This window comes from Globicephala melas, chromosome 6, assembly GCF_963455315.2.
Source record: "Globicephala melas chromosome 6, mGloMel1.2, whole genome shotgun sequence".
Lineage (NCBI taxonomy): Eukaryota > Metazoa > Chordata > Mammalia > Artiodactyla > Delphinidae > Globicephala > Globicephala melas.
In genome coordinates, this window is record NC_083319.1 from 60,576,905 (window position 1) to 60,594,103 (window position 17,199).

At 37.7% G+C, this 17,199-nt stretch overlaps 1 protein-coding gene across 8 annotated transcripts in view; it reads right to left on the reverse strand.

Moving 5' to 3' along the window:
• The window catches only part of PTPRD (protein tyrosine phosphatase receptor type D), a 2,143,764-nt gene extending 2,128,071 nt beyond the window's left edge, over window positions 1-15,693 (reverse strand). For 4 of the 8 annotated variants that reach the window (XM_060300923.1, XM_060300922.1, XM_030877163.2 and 1 more), the window contains exon 1: window positions 15,392-15,692. The gene's annotated coding sequence lies outside the window, so the exon portion shown is untranslated. Of the gene's footprint in view, window positions 1-15,391 lie in introns of all 8 variants that reach the window. The other 4 variants (XM_060300920.1, XM_060300919.1, XM_060300918.1 and 1 more) reach the window with 2 other exon arrangements.
• Window positions 15,694-17,199: the final 1,506 nt, after the last annotated feature.

A 17,199-nucleotide genomic window follows, 5' to 3' on the forward strand; every position in this document is an offset into this window, starting at 1 on the left:
TTTTACACCTTCTCATAAGTAATTCTACAGTGTATATTAACAACATAACATGACTTCCATTGAATATTCGGTCTTTCCAGATGGGCCTGCTATAAGTTATCATTTTATTCTGATTCCCTGGACAACTTCATAAAAATTCTTCCCTGGGAAAGCATGAAGACTAATGCATTCCTGATGGATGGGTGTGATGCAAGATTCAGGCATTTGCTGCCCTCATCAAATTGACCAGCAGGATTCACCAGAAACCAAGATAGTCTTATCAGACAACTGCACTGTGTATGGAGTGACCAGCAAGCCACAGATTGAGGCTCAGTTTTCTAAAGGCAGAAAATTTTACAAAACCTGAAAAGACACGGATTATAACTGCAAAGTATCAATTCTATGTTTTTATTAACTCATTCTTTGATTTCATCTCAGATACTGTATTCATTTTTATCGTAAGTATTACGTATTTTGAATTTCTTAGCTCAAAGTAGATGTGTCTTCAGAGAAAGGAATTGACCTACTGTCATAATTTAAAGCAAATAAGACTCAGCCCATGATTTCTGTTTGTGAGCTCAACCCACACAGCACAGATAAATTCACTATCATGGACGGAAAATGAAGGTTAAAAAGAAAAATTAGCTGCAACAATTTAGCAATCTTCTTTAAAGTTTTACATTTTTAGGTGATTCTCTGTATAAAATACATTAAAATTTTACAGAAGTCCAGACACATTCTTTATTGCACAGTAGTCTGAAATGTCAGTTAAGTTACCTGGGTTCTAATTTCACATTTAATTCTGAAAAAATAATTATAAAAACTTGGTATTGAATATCATGGAGCCTCTTGTTCATTATTAGTAATACTAAATGTTTTCACCTAGACTTTTTCTTGCTAATCCAAACAACAGAATAGACGACAAAACATCTCAACTACCTATTCTAGATTCAGAGTATAGAAAAGTTGTGCAAGATATAAAGAAAAGAAGGGAGACAATGTTAAGTTCTCACCAATTTTTTTATAAGATGTAAATAACTAAAGTGGAGAATACTAACTCCTTCAGTATCTGTTTTCCTCTTCCTCCTTTTAATAGAAGCAACTCCCCAATTTAGCTAGTTACCTGGCCACCCAGCTAGGCACTACATTTACCAGCTTCCCTTGCAGCCAGATATGACCATATGACTAGATTCAATGTGACTGGAATGGAAATTCCCTTAAAGCAACGCTGTTTCCCTTAACTTCCTATCTATTTATTATCTAAATTTGACCCTGAAGATAAGGACTCCTCTCTAGGTAATGGCTGAGCAGCAAGATGGAAGAAACCTGGGTCCATGAATGTCCTTGTGAAACAAGTGTCATCCCATCAGCCTGAGCCACTCAACTGAGGACTATTATGTAAGAAAAATATTTCTATTTCATTTCAGATACTTTGTTTTGGGGTCACACAGTTATAAAGGTTTAATATGTAATCTAACTTGTACAATGTTGAATGCTGACTCTATAATTATTTACTACTGATTTATTTTTTGAAGTGTACCATCTGGGTTAATAAGTATTTTAAATTCATTTAATTTTAAATCAATTAGGAATACCGATAGATGAGCCAAAATGTGGGCGATGGGCTCTGGAATTCTTAGATTGGTTACTCTATGGGAAAAGACAAACAAATGAACAACCAACTGCTTACCAGGACAAATACTGCAACTTTTTTTCAAAGTTTGGTCATGAATATTTTATAATTTTCCAAACTATTCCAGTGATCATGTGGCTGTTAAGTTACTTAATCAGAGAACTCAATTCTGAGATTTTGCATGGATTGCAATAACTCAAGATTACTCTATTTTCCAAAAACATAGGCGTTTTTTTCCCCTCAGTTTTGTGACTTTTTCAGCAATAACATCTTGATTCTTTCCTCTTCTGCTCAGCTTTCCCCCTTCCCAGTCCTTCCAATCTCCCCAACAGATCAGACTCAATAATTATCAGCTTTAGTTACTGATACTGATACAAAGAAATAGACCCAATAAAATGGGTTCTTTAGGGCTTCCCTGGTGGCGCAGTGGTTGAGAGTCTGCCTGCCGATGCGGGGGACACGGCTTCGTGCCCCGGTCTGGGAGGATCCCACATGCCGCGGAGCGGCTGGGCCCGTGGCCATGGCCGCTGAGCCTGCGCGTCCGGAGCCTGTGCTCCGCAATGGGAGAGGCCACAACAGTGAGAGGCCCGCATACCGCAAAAAAAAAAAAAAAAAAAAGGGTTCTTTAGACCACAGAAATATATTAATATGGACCCAATCAATATTTTTGCAGTCATCACATTATTTTGGATGTGTAGTCTAAAAAGGGGTTCATGCAATATTTTCAAAGGTCACTAAAAATGCAGACATGGAAGCTGTGATTACATACTTACTTCATCTTATGATATATCACTTTAAAATCTGTGGTACCTTTCCTAAGACAAAATGGATTAAAAAATCAATGATTTTTTTCAAGCCCTTGTATAAACAAATTTCCTTAAAAAATAATTTCTACCTGGTAATTCAACAGAAAAGCAGTCATATGTTATCTAAATATCCAACAAAGGTTTTTCGGAAGTTCTTAATATCAAAGCTACATTGTAAAAACATACCATGAACTGTTTCCCTTTTTGATCTGCAACATTCTCTTCAAGACAGATTTCATGTTATACAGTGTGTGCCACGATCCTGGAAAGTGCACCCAAATTCTTAAGATTAATGACAGTAACTACATACATGCCATACCCAACAGATGTTACAGTAGCATTTCCAGCAACAAAGACCTGGAGCCCAGCCAAGCTGTGAGCAGCAGAGTCTGTTCTTATGAGGGCTGGGCTACAGTAAGAAACCCACACAGTTCCAGGATGGTAAGCCAAAGGAGGCTGACCACTTTGGAGTTGGCAGGGGAAACACAACATAAAATTTTGCTAGAGATCATTACTTTGTATGGCAGATACTGGCCGCTGCTGGGAAGCAACAGAAAACTGATTGATTTGTTGTGCAGAAATAATATAGTAGGTGGTTCATCTTGAGCAAAGCCACAAAAAGAAAGAAGTCCCTCAAATTTGGCATTCTATTGTATATATGTCATTGACTGGAAAGGATACTTATGATACTCTGAAGTCAGATTCAAAATTAGTGTCTGAAGGACACATACATGTAATAGTGCAAAATTTGAGAAGCCTCTTCAAAAAGGAAAAAGCAATTATAAATCGTCATCATTGTTATCATTTTCATCATAAGCTACCTAAATTATTCAGTCGTTAACTTCAATGTGTTTATATGGCTTTATTATAGAGTACATAGTGCAGCAGGGGAGAAGGCAAGAAATAATGATGAAAAGGTTGCAACCTGAGTCAGGAAGGCCCATTTACGGCACACTAAGTTTTCCTTTCAACATTATACTCCAGGCAATAAAGAATCTTTTAATGCTTTAAGCATGATCAGATTTGCATTTTGGAAAAAAAAAATCTTTTGGTGGCAGAGAAAAGAATAGAGAAGATAAGGTAGAAGTGGGAAGACAGGAAGTAGTCATCCAGATAAGATTTGTGCTATGGACTGAATGTTGCCTCCTTCCAAAATTCTTATGTTGAAATCTATTCCGCCATGTGATGGTATATGGAGGTGGGACTTTTAGGAGGTGTAGGTCATGAAGGTAGAGCCATCATGAATGGAATTAGTGCCCTTACAAAGAGACTGCAGGGAGCTCCCCTGCCCTTTCCACCATGTGAGAATACAGCAGGAAGAAGGCTGCTTACTAACCACGAAATGGGCTCTCACCAGACACCAAAACTGCCAGCACCTTGACCTTGGACATGCCAGCTTCCAGAACCGTGAGGAATAAATTTCTGTTGTTTATAAGCTACCTAGTCTATGGTATTTTTGTTATAGCAGCCTGAATGGAATATGACAATTTGGTAAGACCCTGAAGCAAAATTATGGCATGGGGGAAATTTTAGTAAATAATACAGGGTGGGCCTGACAGAGCTTGGTCACTAATAGTTATCATTTTTGTGGTAGGACCCCACTGAGATAAAGGTGGATGCTGGTACAAATTTGATGAGACAACCCAGACCTTTAAAAAACTTTACTCTCTTGAAGTTGCAGATTCTGCTTATTTTAGCTAATTTTCTGCACCTATTACATTTGTTTGCCTGCAGAGATCTAATCCAAGGTATCTTGTATAACCCATACTGTATATGCAAATTATACTGTATATAATGAGTATATTACATTTTAATAATAATTAGGACTACCCGTTTAAAAACACTTCGGATCTGAAGATTATGTCTTCTTTGTTCATAAATCAAAAGAAATAAAAAGATATTATTGCCAATGTGTGAAAGAGTCCAGGGTTTCTTTGTTTTTTATTCTTGACCACTGCTCCTCCTACAAGCTTTTCAGGGACAGAAGGCCAAACCCTTGCTTGTAACAAGCATTTTAACAGTTTAGCAGTCCTACAAAGGTCTCCAGGGCACAAGTTTGCATCACAGAACTGCCGAGTCTGGCACATTTTCTACTCCTCAATTCTCACTTTGAAAGGAAAATCCATTGAATTTTCTTGGCAAGTAATCAGAACACCTTAGGGAGGAAAGACTTTAGGAACACCTTGGGGGGAAAAGATAATCCAATAAACTTGTTCATTAAGTGTTTCCATACCTTTCACACCTGTAAGGAAGAGGTTTGTGCCTCTTGAAATATGAGTTATAAAATAACTTTAAATTTCTATTTTTGGTATTATGTATTTCCCCCAATATAGGGAACATGGGATTTTTTGTATATGCTTTGCCATCTTGTGGTATTAATTAAAACTATAACTTGACAAATGTATAGCTAATATTTTATTCAGTTTGATTTTTAAAACGTCACAAATTTCTGATAATTTTACAGAACATCTGAGATATTTCTCATGTCCTTTCAAAATTAGGGCACCAGATTTCCACCAATAAGCATCAAGCATTTCTCATATATTAGAAACCAAATAAATGTTTACTAAGATTATTTTATTCAACCTTTTTAAATTTGGTTAATGTACAGGTAATAGTTTAACTTTTCAATTCTTATAATCTTAAAATTAAATCATGATTTATGCTGTGACTCATATTCCCTCAATTTAAGTTTCAAGTAAGCAGTCATGCAAAAATTCAAGAAAAGTGATCAACACACTGGAAAAAAACGAAAAGCAAAAGTAGTTTACTATTGCCATCTAATGAAATTTACAATGAATTAATCCAATGTGGTGCAATGGTGTAAATAATACCCAGACTACATGGCAATGAGACATAAACAGTAAGAGTTCACAAAAATAATTGTAATTAAAATGACTCTTACAGGACCAATGTTTGGTTTACCTCTTCTTAATTTCTTTACTGCTTATAAACAGCAACACTTATACTTTGTACCAGTTAGTTATGCCAGTCTCATGTCATTATCATGGGACACATTCATTAAAGTACTGGTAGATGGGGCCCTCTTGACCCTAAATCTCACTCCATGGTACATCCTGAGCTCATCTTCCCTGCCTTTTCATTTCTATTCCTCTAGGCCTTCTACATAAGACAAACTGACTCACACATCTTGGTTGATTCTCAAAAATTGTGGCTCTTGGTCACCAGTCACTACGTGTAACAAGGTATGTAAAAAGCTGATACAGCATAAAATCTATGGCCAAGAAGGGGCCTGCCTGTTTGGTGGGAACCACCTTGCTCAACCTACTCCTGAGAAGGGACCTGAGCTTGGAGGGACACCACTGGCAAAAACAGAGCACATCAGGTTCTCTTTCTACCAGATCAACACTCTCCAAGGAAGAAAAGAAATAGACACTGCTATATATAAAATAGATACCTAATAAGGACCTACTGTATAGCACAGGGAACTCTACTCAGTACTCTGTAATGACCTATATCGGAAAAGAATCTAAAAAGGCATGGGTATATGTATATATATATAACTGATTCACTTTGCTGTACAGCAGAAACTAACACAACATTGTAAATCAACTATTCTCCAATAAAAAATTAAAAAAAAAGAAAAGAAAAGGAATACACTATAAAGCATTTGCACAGTCCTTACCCACTCAACTTTGGCAAGAGCTATCTGGAGATAGTTGGCCTTGGTGTGATTTGTCCTCATTTCTTTGTTTCCCTGAGCAACACTTTCACAGTGTTCCATTCCTGTATGTTATCATTTACTTACAATAATTTGTGTTGGCTTCATTTTAAAGGAATTGTATCATAAAAGCAAAGCTGGGATACCTCATGTTTTCCACATTTGACATATAAAACCTATGCAATTGTGGAATTCTTATATACTAATGTTGTACATATGGGAGAACATATTATAAATCTATGTCAAAATGTCAATATAGCAAAGTGGTTTAAAATGTGGGATGTGCAGGCAGAGCACAAAGGTGCTTCACTTGATATGCTACAATGGGCAAATTTCCCTTGCTTCTATGAGCTTTAGTTTCCTCATCTGTAAATTAAAGATAATAACTGTACTGATTCCATGGGGCTGAGGTGAGAATAAGTGAGTTAATGCCCATGAAGCCCTTAAAATACTGACTGGCATACATTAAAGAGTCAATAAATGTTAGCTATTATTATCACCTCCTATCTTAAGGTTTTTTCAGAGCTCACAAGAAGATTCCACAGAACCAAAAAATTCCAAAACCCATGATGCCATCACTGATTAGGGCAAAAAATTGCTTCTTTCTTTTAATGTAATACGAAGTGATGACTAGAACCATAAGAAGTGATGGACTAGTTATGAAATGTAGATTGTTATATCGATGAGAGCGATGACTGAGATGTAATGGAACTGCACAATACAAACAATGCTGTAATCGATTAACAAATCTTAACAATATACACTTCTATATTCTCACGTGACCAACAGAGTCATCCCTGTGTAACTGTGGCACCGGGTTCCTATTAAGATCAAAGGAAATGAGCAAAAAAGGGAAACTTGGCAGTAGAAATAGAAATGGGAAGAGATACTCAATTCCTATTGAATAAGGGAGAAAGGAAGCCTGCTCTAGTAGGAAACATATGATCTCTTCTGACCTAGCTCCATAAACGGATTTGTCTCCAGGTTCAGCCTATAAGATTTCACACCAAAACAAATATTGCCTGAAATTTCTTTCTCTGAAAACAGCATATATATAAACACACACACACAGAGCATATATATATTGTCTATATTTATATATATATATATATATTACAATTGGAATATTTCTTTAGATGTACTACTTCAAAAAGCCAGTAAGTATCAATGTGTCTTAGGGAATGTGTAATTTATGCTATTAAATCTGGCAACTTTCCACAATGGAGGTGGTCTATGGGAAAATAGAAAGCACCAAAAAAAAAAAACAAAAGCACAAGAGGAAGGCATGCCATCCTGAGGGGCAGGGAAATGAGACACTGAAGTGCTGAATTCAATCCTGAGAGCACACAATTCTACCACAAGAAAGCCCTGTTGTCTTGAACCACACAGGTATAAATGATGAGGCTAAGACATGTCTTACAGAGCTAACCACATATATTTCCTAGGAGAAAACAAATGGATAGCACAAATGACACAGAATGAACATATCCATTCAGAGGAGAAGCCACCAGACATCCTTACACACTAAAATTACAAGCAATGATCCACTGCAATAAATACCATTAATAAATATTAATTAAGAACTGAGTATATTATAAAATAAAATGGAAAATAACAAATGATGGGAAGATACTTTCCTATCTTTTTAATGCACATAGTCCAGCATTAAAATTTAGAAATGTAAAAGTTTCCTTGTAGGTGAAACAATACACTATCTCAGGACAGTTTTTCAAATATTACTGTTGAGAAGTACAGTATCTTTGATAAGGGCTCTTAAGGAGAATAAAAACAGAAACTCTTTAAAATTAAATTAGAAACTAGAGAAATCAAGAGGTGCATTTATGGTAATTTTTTAACTCCAAAGATATCTAACAATCCAAGTAAGTTTCTAAAAATTTAAATTACACTTTTGTCTTCCTCTTTGGTTATTTGATCCAAAGTACATATTATAAGACCACTTATGAAAATAAGCCACACAGCAAAATGTACAGGTAGAATTTCCTCTCTTTTTCTCTGTTCTCTTTCCCCGTAAAACCAATACACTTCTCCAATGATGCTTTCGTTACAACTGAAACAACACGATCGTTGACTATAACTTGTATTGTATCCCATGAATTTGGAAATACAAGGGACTGGTACATGGACTATAAACTGCTACAGTGGTCTGGAGATTTATTTGTGTTTTCCATATCTTGTCAATATGAGGAGGGTAGAGTGATATGCTTATCATACCCTACTGCCTGCCTCTCTGGAACTTTGGAGAGTGGGGAACATGACCAATTAGCATTGGAGTAATACAGCTTTGAAGATGTTGAAAGATGTCAACTTTGCAGTGGAATACAGCATAGCCTACAGCTGCTACATAAGCAAAAAGGATTCCACCCAGCTTCTAGAAGAGATGCCTCTGACTCAGGATGACAGCCAATGAGCAGGGGGAGATGATAAAAGAAGCCATGTACCAAGAAATTTTCCTGTGATTTAAGAGAAGAGATTCTTTAGGGAGATTACATTTTCTCCATGGAATAAAAAATAAATAAAAAAAAATTCTTGATAATGGGGAAACATTTCATAAGAATATAAGATGGTCGCAATTTGGGCAATTTTAACTTGCTACCTTACGAGTGTTTACTCAGCGTTGCTTGGAACACTGGAGACAATAAATATTTGGGGATCAAGTGTTATATGGGTTATGCCGCCATGTGGTACATACTGCATAATCCTGACTAGTGATTCTGACTTGAAAATATATCCAAAATGGGAAATAGAAGAGAATGTTACTTCTAGGAGTAGTGCATACGGTGCCTGTATTTTCCCGTCCTTGATTTTTGTGGCAAAATCAAAGAGGAATTAATACAGATCAGGAACTGATAAACTAACCTCCTTAACAGTTCCAGATGGATACAAGGTAGCAATGGCAAAACCTGGGACTATGGCACAGTGAAGGTATGAGCCAGATTCCCTGTTAATCTGATGACCATTTACTCCAAGGTGAAAAGTCATATCTCAAAGTTTGAAACCAATTTGTGGGAAGAATAAAAAGTGGAAGAATATTGCTTCTAAGGCAAGATTAACAATTCTCTCCTTTCTTCCATCCTCTCCGCTCTGCATCCTTCATTCTACCTCTAAGTAGAATTTATGATCTTGATCCTAAAGATTCTAGGTCACTGTACTTGGACAACATCTCAGGGATACAGCATGGATGAGTTTTTTTTTTTTCCCTACCTAAATAAATATCTTGGACAAGTGGCCTAGAACAGTTCATTTACAAATAGGAAACACTCTACTGCTCTTATTTTTTCTTGGTCTGTATTCTAAATTAACCTTTTCTAGAACTGGAAGGAAGCTATGTTCTAGGCCTTTGTCCCAAGACAATCTAATGAAAGAAACAGGAGTATATCCTATGATACAAATCCCATAACACATGTGTTTAGTGGGTAAGTAGTAAAGAGGTCTATGTGCACACATGCTTGCCAGGCTTTGTTCTCTGTTCTTGTAGCTGCTGAAAAGGTCTATTTTTCAACAGTACAAACTATATTTGAGAAATATAACTTTGGGTAGTCTTTGAAAAGTATAATTCACAGGGGTCCCAACACAATAAATGTATTAATAGACTTGTGTAGCTGATTGCTTACATATTTGCATTCTTAAAATGGATTTTTTGTAAAAGTTCACTAATTCTGCATTTAAGTGTAATATTTTTTGTTCTTTGACAAAGTAAATCAGATAGCATCATATATGCAATGAATCTTACAACAAGACATCCCAGTTAAAATTATACACATTTAATTTGAGGTTAAAGATGGCTGCTTTTAAGTCACCAACCATGTTATAATCAAATATGAATCTGTTCCTTTCCTTTTTTAGCACCTAATGTAAGTACATACACTTAACCAGGTAAGTAAGGTCCATAATAGCACATGTAAAAGAACAGTAATTATGTTCTCTGCAATTCTATACATCTCAACCTTAAGAATATTTAATTATTACAATGTGGTATTCAGAAAATATATGAAATTATTACAAGGCGGAAGGCCTTGGTAATATGGTATACTGTTGAAATTTCATTTGATTTAAGGACTAATCAGAGAGCAATTTGATACAGTACACCCTAATATATGTTCTCTGTTGACTACTCAATTATCGTATATAGACTTCTAAACTTTTTAAGCACACTATTTTCACTAATTTCCATCTTGAACAGATGCATTTAAACACACACACATACACAAGGGCACACATGCAAATACACACAAAGAAAAGCAAATACACTCTCTATAATTAATCAGTCATAATTTGCATTCAAAAGTAAACAAATTTTAAATATAGCATGATCTCCCGGTCTCCCATGATTTAAAACATAAAACATTTATAAAAATATAGGCCACTTGCTACCATCCAGAGATTTCTGTCAGAAAAGGAAAGGACTGGGCACACTGATTTTCTTAGAGGGGAGGAAGTTTCCAATTGCATCAGTTATATAACATGAATTGTATCTAGATAAATTGTATCTACAATTTTTAACTGTATAAATTATTGGCTTTTTCTATTTTAAAAAGAGCACTTAAAATTAACACCATATGTATTTTTTCTCTGTGTTCATTTTCCATGATGAGAAGTATGATCACTATAAAATATTTTTAAATGAAATGTATCCTACATCATCAATGAGATTTTTTTAACTTATAATTTACTAACGGGTATATAAATGACTGTCCGTGTGTTTTCTTGCCCATGTAGTATCTTAGATACTATTGCTCTGTGATGGAAAGCCTCTCTGTGAACTTCGGAAATTTATGTCACCTTTATAGTTCTTAATCTTTGAAGTCTTTAGTTTTGTCTTTAAAATATAGGGGTTGAAATAAATTCTTCTATGGTTTCTTCTAGCTGTGACATCTATAACAGATATCACAGAAAAAAATATGAGTTGACTTCAATTGTGCATATTTATCTAAACATTACATTGTAAGATAGCTTACATGAAGTAATTAAAAGAAGTAAAAAGGATGTCAAAAGAGACTAAGCAATTCCTCTTATTTTTACCTTCTCATACCCTCTGGTATTGAATAGAGTAATAAATCCAAAAACACTTATTTATACGATATTCTTTCAGTAGCAAGAGGGAAGGGTGATTTAGAGAAAATTTAATCAACCCCCTTCCTTCCATAATCTCCATCCTCCTCCTTTAAAAGCACTCCAAATAAACATTCAATCTACATAGCAACAGTGTCCAAGCACTTCCAACATGGCTTCAGAACAATTTCTTTAGCCATCCTTCAAACAAGATGGCTGCCCCAACGCCTACATAGATTCTCAAGCTGCCATAGTGTAATTCAACAATTTGCTAAACACTAATACTAACTATATTAGTAATTACATTAGCTTGTTTCTCAGATTTTGTTATTGAAATATTTTCAGACTGTAGGTCAATTTCTCTACAGAGAAGAAAACCCAGGTACAGAGAGTCCAGGTTACCTCCCTGGGGTCACACAGCCAATTATAACGGTGAGAGGAAAACTCAAAACTTCTGATTCTACAATCACATAAATGTTCACTTTGTGGGTAATGTTCATTTTTGGTTCTTCATTCATTTCCCTTCATTCAACACATTTTTAAAGGGTTTGAAGAAACATAACCATTATTGCAAGTACAGTTAACATACACATTGTTTAACTGGACCAGTGGAAATCCATTTATTGTTCATGGATGGCAAATTGCTTTTGAAAAGCCTGATTAAAACTGACTGAACTGACAGTAGTCATAAAAAAATTGCATTTAAATATATAAGGAGATAAACGAATTCAAAAGGCACTCAACTGGATACAAAATCCAATTCATCCAATATTCACCGTAACTTTTAAATTAGCATTATCAAATATATATTTTCATATAATTTGCATTGCTGAAGTTTATTAAATTCAGTATAAGTGTAAGTCCAAAAAAGACATAACTGAAATTGAGGTGTTTTCTCCAAACAATGGAGGAATCTTAGTTATTTGTGATATTAAATTTGAGATTCATAGATAAAGACATATTGATAGATATTCAATTAGGCAATTTTGAAAGTCACATATTTTTCAGAAATGTCTAAAAAGAAGATTTTGGATGGGTGAATTTGAAATGTGTAACATGCATTTCAGGCCATCTGCTCTCAAATTACCATATAAAATCCATCCATTCCCCACCTACTCCCATAAGCCAGTCCTAGAAATGCAGAGATATCAGAAGTTACATCAATATTACTTTTCTAACAGCAAAACAATTTACACCAGTGGTAGCCACAACTGTCATGTGCACTAGTAGCCATTCCTAAAATTTCAACATAGTATCCAGCTAATTATTTTATATAAACCAGCAATATTTTAGCTTTTCTCTTATACTTAATCTCACTAAAGAAAAATATCCTTTGCCCTTGCAGGTTGCATCTGCACCCTACTAGTAGTACACAGGAGAGAAAGGATGTCATTTCATAGAGGGAAAAACAAAGTAATTTTTAACCACAGTTTAGCCTTCCAAAATCACATCTACTTTACAATGTCTTACTTTCTAAATTAAAAGTTTTAAGAAAATAATAATCACATTTAAGGGTTCCCTAAAATGCAAGACCATGTGGTCTACAAAAAACCACCTTTAAGTAATGATAGTGACAGGACTACACCTGTAAATTCTACGTTAATATTAAGAGAAAGAAAAGTATGTTTGCCCTCACCAACTGCAATTGTAAGCAAATGCAGGTATACAGCACTCTATTAGTAAGAACTCCTTTAGTAAGCACATGTTTCGAGGAATTAATCATTCATTCCCTGTAGACTGCTTATGTATTTCATAGGGCCATTATCTGATCTGAATAACAAGAACAATTGCATAATAAAACACATTACTGCTGACATTAGCAACTTTCTTTTTTCAACTTTAAAGTTGCAACCTCTGTATTCCACAAAAAGCTGGTGGCAAAAAAACCTGACAACTGAATCGCCCCATCCAGCTTTGACTTTTTTCTCTCTTATTACATAGAGACAGTGATCAAATATAATATGTGCAAGCTTTACTAGAAATGGTTTTAATTCAGGCTATCTTCCCCAGCACTATGACATAATTAGAGTCAGAATGTGTGTCAGATTAGTTTTCATGTTAAGTGTAAATCTTTCAGAAGTTCAAACAGGATGACGAATTCTGTCATGTCTTTTCTTCTGTGGTATATGTGTCTAACAGTAATATAGGTAATAACATGTTTGAACCACTCTTAAGTTTGACTACCTCAGTACAAACTCACCTTTTATTTTTCAATAATTTTTTCAAACATCAAGTATGCTTTCAGATATTTGAGGTCACAAATGAGTAGAGGTCATTTGCTATAATCCAAATCTGATCAACCAAAGGCTTCATTTTAAATTATTTAAATTCACTTTAAACCAATGATAGAAATGGCAGCTGAGAGCAGTAATACGTCTAAGAAAACACATTTATATAGAATAGAGTAATATACAAGAAACAATGATATATCTATCCAAAATGATTTCCACGTATGGTAACTTCATGTCAACAAATTCATCAACTGTCCTACTGTTATTTCATTACCTCCAAAACTTATGTCCCAAGATATTCAGAGCTTCTGATATTGAATAACCATAACAACTCTAAGAAGAGCTTTCACTCTTTTATACCACTGTACATTAGTTCACTCTTAAATTTTTAAAAATCAATGCCAAATGAATTTAGCTGCTTTTATATATTTACTTGAGTAAATATAAAGGTAATTGTTTTTCACTTTACCATCATCAGCAACTAAATATAAGAAAACTCTCAGGTATTATTTGATAGTAAGGTGTTTTGTTAAAAATAATCTGTGAGATAAGTGATTTTAATTTTCAGTCTGGTTTCTAACTCTTCAAAGGATTTGATTAGAAAAGTGTATATTATACTAACACAGAAAGTTGAAAGTTAAAGATATAACAGAAAAACTTTTCCTAATCACTATTCTACACTTGTCAGTATGAGTGCTATTATGTCAAAGAAGTTTTAATTTGTTAAAAATCACCTCTGTTTTAACTAAACTGCAATTCCTACTGTATCTACTGTATATGTAACAATGCAGGAAGAATTAGATTCAGAATCCATTTGGCAGTGATAAAGGAAAAAAAATGCTGAAATGTTATTGATTCTCTCCCTCTTGTGCAAAACAGACTGACTCAACTATATTTTTCCTGACATAACACAAAGGTTTTATTTAGATATTACAAAATACTGGCAAATGTTAGACTGTATATCTCTCTTTTTTAAATTTTAAGATATTAACCCTTTCACAGAGAGATGAAGAGTGTCCTACTTGTTTTTACAGAAATGCTGCAGCTACTGACATGGTAATGTTAGCCCCAAGAGGGATACCACCTGCAAAAGTTTTTGATGCAGAGATATTCAGTCCTAGGAGACACCTTAAACCTGTCACTGGCTGCTGAGCCCCTGTCACAAGTTATAACCTGCTGTGTCAAAGTCACAGCCTCAGCTCCTGCCCTCTCCAAAACATTTTTCACATTCCCTCTCCAAATTAATTTCATCCAGTTTTTTTTTTTACAAACTAGGCTAAAATTCCCAGATTTTCTTCCACATCTCCTCTACCTACAAGCATAATGAAACCTCAGCAGGGTTTTATTCCAGTCTTTCAAACCACCTATATTAACTTTCCCTTGACCCAATTTTTTCTTTTTTTTTAACAAGCTCTCTTCAGAACCAAAGATAAAACAAGCAACCAAGTATGTCAGAGAAGGATGAGAGTTGCTGTGGATTAAGGCTGAGGTTGAAGCTAGCAGTAGAAGGGAACCAGTAGGGTTAGAATGTTCAAGCTTTTTTTAAGGAAACCATCCTTAAATCTTAGAACCAACCAACGTTTCACAAACCAGGCTTCCCATAGCCCTTGAACAATCAGCGTTTAAAAAATCGGATTCCCAGCAAGACTGCCCATACTGAAGTCTGCTGAATGCAACGGTCTTCCAAAAAAGAAAGAAGAGAGAGAGAGAGAGAGAGAGAGAGAGAGAAAGAAGAACGGAAGGAAGAAAGAAAGAAAGAAAGAAAGAAAGAAAGAAAGAAAGAAAGAAAGAAAGAAAGAAAGAAAGAAAGAAAAGGAAAAGAAAGTAAGCTTAGCAAACCACTTCTCAATTAAGAACTAGTGAAGTTATATAAATCAACTTCTTCCCCGGTAAAACGAAAAAACTGCCCGCCCATACCATCGGGGGAAAAGCATTCATTCAGCATATGCCTCAGTTTAAGACAAGAAATACAGAAGCACAGTTTACTTACTAAAGCAGCCGCTCCAGTCCTTGGAAAGCCTGAGGAGTCTTCTCGTTTCTCCCCTACCAGTCAAATAAAGAACTGTCTTTCTATTCCACACAGGCCCAGAATAAACTGCAAGAAAGGACAGCACAAGAACAGCCGCCCGTCGGGCTTTGGCTTTGGTCGGATGCTTCGGGTTCTGGTTGTTTCAAAAGTGGGGTCTTCTTTTCGGGAGGGAGGGGGGCGAAGACAGGAGAAAATGAGGGCGCTCCGCAAGCTCGCCGGGGTCCTACAAATTATTCTGAAGGCAAAGTACCTGCACTCTCCCCGCGGAGGCTGCCTGTCAGCGCCGCGCTGAGGGGAGGACGCCGAGGGGGAGGAGCAGCCGGAGGGCTCGGGCTGGGAGGGAGCGCGGGGCGGGGGAGGCCGGCGAGCGGCTGGCGGAGAAGCCGGGGGGCCAGCCGCTTTCAGGGCGAGGCGCTGCCCCACGCGCTCGGGCCGCCGGGTGTGGGCGCGGCGGGGCACGGAGCCGAGGCGGCGGGCATCTCCCGGCAGCTCCCGCACTGGCCGGCTCGCTCGCGCTCCCTCTTGCTCCCGCTCGCACACACAGGCACACACCCCACGTCTCCGACAGCAGCCGCCCCGCCTCAAGCACTCACCTGCATTTCCTTAACAAGCCACTTGATGGCTGCCAGCGGCGCGGGCCCGGCTCCCGCTGGTGGGCAGGCGGGAGCCCAGGGCGTGGAGGACGCGGCGCGGGATGTTCTGAGCGCCCGCCCGGGAGGCGGCGGCGGCGCCAACGGCGGCGGCTGTGCGGGCGCGGGCTGGGGCGGGAGGAGGGAAGCCGCGCCGCGCCCCCGAGCTGCCCGGGCGCTGACCTGACTGACCCCGCGCCCCCGGGACCTTGGCGGGATTCCAGGGCTCGGGGGTCCAGTGGTGTCGGCGCAGGGAGAGGAGGACATGTCGGGCCCGGGCTATTCCCGACTACTAAAGCCACACAGGACTTGTCCAGGTGTGAATCTCGCTTGCGCTTCTTCAGGTGTTCGCGTGCTTTCGTTTATTTTACAGGTGTTTTCGCTTTTTGTTTTGGAGGGAAGCTGGCGGTTAGGGTTAGCGGGGGAGGGTTTAAAAATGCAAGGGCTAAAGATTTAACTTGCAATACGATCGATGCTTGGGAAGAGCCCCTTTAGTGAGAGGTAAGGAAGGGGAGCGGAGGCTCCGTGGCGCCCGGGGTGTTCTGTATCTCAGATACAGGATGTATCAATAGTCGTCGTTTGGGGTGCTTGGCACCCTGGCTGCCGGGATACAGGGAGACACTGGGCTCTGCCGAGGTGGTACTTGAGAAGGGAAAAACCTGTAAAAGAGTTGCTGGGAAACAGCCTCGCTATTGAGGAGAGGACGCGGACAGGCATTGGGGGAGCAATTTCTTCCCCACCTGCTCAGTCCCCCACCATAGAGCGGCCAACGCCACTAAGGTGGTGTGCCAAAGACTCCGGATACCAGGGAACAGGAACTTAGGTCCCCTGAGCAAAGCTAGAAAAGGGGACTGGAGCTGGGGAAGAGGGTGGGCAGGATGAAAGAAATCTAGCAGAAAGCGTATCACTCCACCGTCATTTATGTCTGGTCAGAGCATACAGCTATGGCAACAAATGCTCTCTCTTTCTTGCTAAAGAGAGAGCAATGTCACTACGTCGGTGCTTTAAAAAAAAAAAAAAAAGGCCAAAATAATTAGCCTGTTTGTAATAACGCAACAGAGAGACTTCCAGGTACCCTTTAGTCAAACGTGCTGTAAGCACTATGGACACAAACAGAAAGCAGTGAGCCATCTACTTATT